The 4,431-nt window shown below is 36.5% G+C and overlaps 1 long non-coding RNA gene across 1 annotated transcript; it reads right to left on the reverse strand.

Annotated features, from left to right (window-relative positions):
• Nucleotides 1–319: 319 nt before the first annotated feature.
• Nucleotides 320–4,217, reverse strand: LOC108586482. Its single transcript, XR_002522819.2, has 3 exons — nt 1,409–4,217; nt 650–728; nt 320–356 (listed from the first exon to the last, which is right to left on the reverse strand). It is a non-coding gene; the product is annotated as an uncharacterized LOC108586482 (long non-coding RNA).
• Between the last annotated feature and the right edge of the window lie 214 nt (nt 4,218–4,431).

Raw genomic sequence — 4,431 nt, forward strand, 5'->3', positions numbered from 1 at the left:
GAATGGAAGACTTGAAGACTGGGAGCTGAAGTCGTCTGTAGGTTTGTTCACTCACATGTCTGGTGGTTGATGCTTGCTGGCTGTCAGCCTAAGTTTCTTTCCATGTGGGCCCCTTTGCATGGACTAGTGTGGGCTACCTCCTGGATGGCTGCTTGATCCACAGCAAACATTTCAAATAAAAAGAGCATATAGAAGCTGTGTCCTTTTTTCTTCTTTTGGTTTGGATGCTTCTATTTTTTACAATTTTTATTATTTTACCTTCAATTTTTATTTTAAGTTCAGGGGTACATGTGCAGGATGTGTAGGTTTGTTACATAGTGTGCCATGGTGGTTTGCTGCACAGATCAACTCATTACCTAGGTATTAAACACAGGGAGGGAGAAGTTGTATTTTTTTTTTTAAGACAAAGCCTCAAAAGTCACAAAACATCACTGTCAATGTACTTTGTTGGTCAGAACAGCCATAAGAGAGCCAAGGTGCATGGGGAGGAGAAATAGACTATCATTTGATTGGAACAAGCAAAATTATAGAAGAGCATGTGGGATTTGAAATATTGCTGTAACTATTTTTGAAAAATATAATCTGCCACAGTCAGCCTTCTGGTCACAATAATTCACATTCTTCTCACATGCATGTAAAATATACTCACCTCTCCATCTATACACGTTTATCAAAGTCCCATCCCATTATAGCGTCAGGCTCAGGTTTGTGGTCTAGAATCTCATAATCTGAAACAAGTACAGGGATGAAAAATGTTTCATAGATACAGCATCTCAATATAGCTTCTTGGGTATAGTTTCTCTTAACCTATAAACTATAGAAACAATTGTCTTCCCCACATCCACCCAACATACCATGGTAGAACTGGCATAGGATCACTACTAAAGGCATTCTTATTTAAAAAATTAGAAGACATGAGGCACACAGCAATCACTAGTCCATAGGAATTTTGAAATCCAACTAGGCATTTTTAAAATTATTTTTGCCGGTTCTTTGACTGGTTCTCAGGACTACTGCTTGAGAATGATTCTCAGTGGCTCTTGGCTGTGTTTTCAGAGTCATTCTTCCATTTCCTCAAGAAATAGTGGGCAGTGTTTTCCTTTGTATATGAGAATATATAAGGGAATATAATAATTATCTTGTAAATGTTGTAGATTTTCTATTTATTTATAGAGGTTAACCCCACTAGACAAAAGGTACCAACCACAAACATTGTTGAAATACGTGCTTACGTACGTTAGACTGATTGTAACTCTGCAAGGGAACAATGCCCTTAAGATTTTTAGAAATTCCACATTTAAATAAAGAGGATCTTTGAGACATATCCTTAAGATCTTTGAATGAGGTTTTATATGTTTGAGACACCACCTTAAGTTTGAGATCTTAACAAAGGGTTTGAATGTCATACCCTTGATTTTATCTGTAGATCATGGTTTCCCGACAGAACCCAAGATTTGATCTCGACAGCAAAGCTGTTTATTAATTTCAGCATAATTTACCATCTGGAAAGCCTAGGAATGAAAAACATTGTTATTTTTAAACCCAGAAAGTCCTGGCTCCTTTACATTCAGTAGTCTTTTCATTAGCATTTCTCTATATTTATCATAGAATGCTCTAGCAGCCTATAGTACAGGTGGCACCTTCAATAAATACTCTACCTGGAAGTCTCCATTGATTATCTAGACCAGTCAATACATTTTCTAGCTTCCATGTTATCACAGGTAATAGTGTTTCTAAACTTTCTACCAGTATATCACAAGTGTATTATTTCGGTTTCCAGAAACACTTTTATTTATTTAATTCCACTCTTTAGACTCTTCTTGAAGGCCATCAAACTTTCATTGTCAGACTTCTTAAGACCCTTTAGGTTTTCACCAACATGCTCCTCAGTGTGTTTCCAGTCTCTATTAATCTCCAAATCCTAAAGTCACTCTCCTGTGGTTTTTAGGTAGTTTTGTTATGACAGCACCTTGTTTCCAGGCATAAAATATGTTTCATTTATTTAATGCTACATAACAAACTACTTTGAAATTTAGGATATATAAAACCCATGTATTATGTTCATGGATTCTCTGAGTCAGGAATTTAGACAAAGACATAATAGATGATGACTTATCTCCTCTCCATGACGTGTGGGGCCCCAGCAAGATGATTCATTCTGAGGGCTGGAATCATCTGAAGGCTTGTTGACTCACACAAATGGTGGTAGATAAAGGTTGTTGACTGGAACTTCAATTACACTAGCCATGAGCTTCTCTGTGTGATCCTTTTGTGTGGGTGAATGTGGGCCTTTTCATAGCATAAGAGTTGTCTTCTTGGAGTGAGCAACTCAAAAAGAAGGAGACAGGTGGAAGCGGTATGCTTTTTGAGACCCAGTCCTGGAAGTCATACAGCATTACTTCATTCTACTCTATTGGCTGGAAAAGTCACAAGCCTTTCCAGGTTTGAGGGGAGAGGAAATAGGTGACAACTCTTGATAGGGAGTTGCAGGGTTCTGGAGGGGCATATGGAATTGAAAATATGCTGTGGCCATCTTTGGAGATTACAGTCTGCCACACTGCCTTTTATTAACATCATTCAAACATTTCTGATTTTTAAACATTAAAGCGATATGTGCATATGGCAGAAATGAAAAGACCAAAAGGTATTATACAATGTGAAAATAAAAAGGCCTTCAGTTTTTTCCTAATCACAAGTATGCACACTTAACCATTAGCAATTAAATTTAATCATTATTAACTTTATTATGGAGTCTGTCAAAAATGCTCTATGCACATACCAACATATGCTTATTATATTCTATCAAGTCTCTAATTTCTAAAACACTTTCTTATTTATCCATATTGATAGGGTTATAAATCACAGACTACTCTTGGAGTTTTTCTCTTGAAAGTTTTTCTGAGTGTTTTTCTTCAAATCTGCTACGCATATGGTTTGACTAAGCTAAAATGCATCTGTATCTCCAATCACACACTGATGGCAGAAAGTAGAGCAGAAGCTGACTGTATCCTGGGATGGCAGAGTGGCCATTTAGGAGGAAAATATTATCCCTTGATGACCAAGAGGGGGTTTTGTTCTCTCATGTTTAATGTTTTTAAGAGTTTGGTAGGGCAGATTAAAAAACTCATATGAGGATTTTTGCTTAAGTATGAGAATCTCAGGACACCTCAAGACTTAATGATTAGGGGATGAAGGGGAAATGTGTTTCAGGTTTCTGATACATGCTGTGTAGTGGAAAGAACCCTCCGTTAAGATTTTAGAGACTTTGTTCGATCTTGGGTCTTCCTATTGGGAAGCTTTGTGACCTCGAACAAGTCTCCTACTGAAAGTATGGTCCATGAAACAGCGGTATCCACATCACGTGGAAGCCTGTTGAAATCTTGAATTTCTCTCCAGAACTACTACATCTGATTCTACATTTTAAAATCTTCAGATGGTTCACAATAAAGTGTAAAAAACACTGAACTAAAGAATCTCTAAGGTCCTTTTCTATTCTAACTTTGTAGGCTGAAAGAACTTAAAGGAGAAGGAGAAGGAGGAAACACAGCAACAGTGATGTTGATATTTTCTGAAAAAGGCAAAGATTTTCTTTTTTTCTAGTTCAAAACTAGGGTAGCAAAAATGCTGAATGATACAAAGTTGCCTGTTATATTTCGTGATCTTGTAGCTCTGTTGTAGTTTCCACCCAGAGCCTTTTCTGCTTCACTTGCTGTTCTCATTAGTCAGCTTCTCAAGGTAGCTTTCAAGAATTCTGTTAGAAACAAGCCAGGAAAAGTAAAGTGACCCACCAAAGATCATGCTTTAAGGCAGTGCTGAAAATACCAGTCATAATAGATGACAATAGTATTCCAGAAAGAGTCTCAAAAGATGTAAAAGATTTAGTTAAATAAAGCCTAGAACAGTAAGTGGTGTTTCAGGTGATTTAACACATGGTAGAATAAATAAAAGAAAGGGAGTTACTTTATTCCTCTTACAAAAACATTTTCTCCTTCCTCACTGCAGCTCAGTATGTGGACATAATAGGAGTCTCTTATGGTGAATTTATTCTTTCTTTAATCTTTCCAATAAATATTTAGTGGGCACCTATTAGGTGTCAAACCTTGTGCTGTAAAAAAAAAAAAAAAAGAAAAGACAGGAACTTTATTCTTTTATTTTTAATAGTTAAAATTCACATACTACTATATGATTCACATATGTAAAATATGTGAATTTAATCATTTTCATTGTACTCATCAACATGAGTAACCATCAGCGGAGTCAATTTTAGGACACTTTCATCACCTGAAAAGTCCTATGCCATTTAGCTATCACTCTCCTGTCTCCCCTTGCCCCAGCCCTGAGCAGTTACTGACTACTTTCTGTCTACAGATATTTCTTTATTCTGTACATTTTATACAAATGGAATTAAGTGATATGTGGTCTTCTTGTGAC

The sequence above is a fragment of the Papio anubis genome, chromosome 5, assembly GCF_008728515.1.
Source record: "Papio anubis isolate 15944 chromosome 5, Panubis1.0, whole genome shotgun sequence".
NCBI lineage: Eukaryota > Metazoa > Chordata > Mammalia > Primates > Cercopithecidae > Papio > Papio anubis.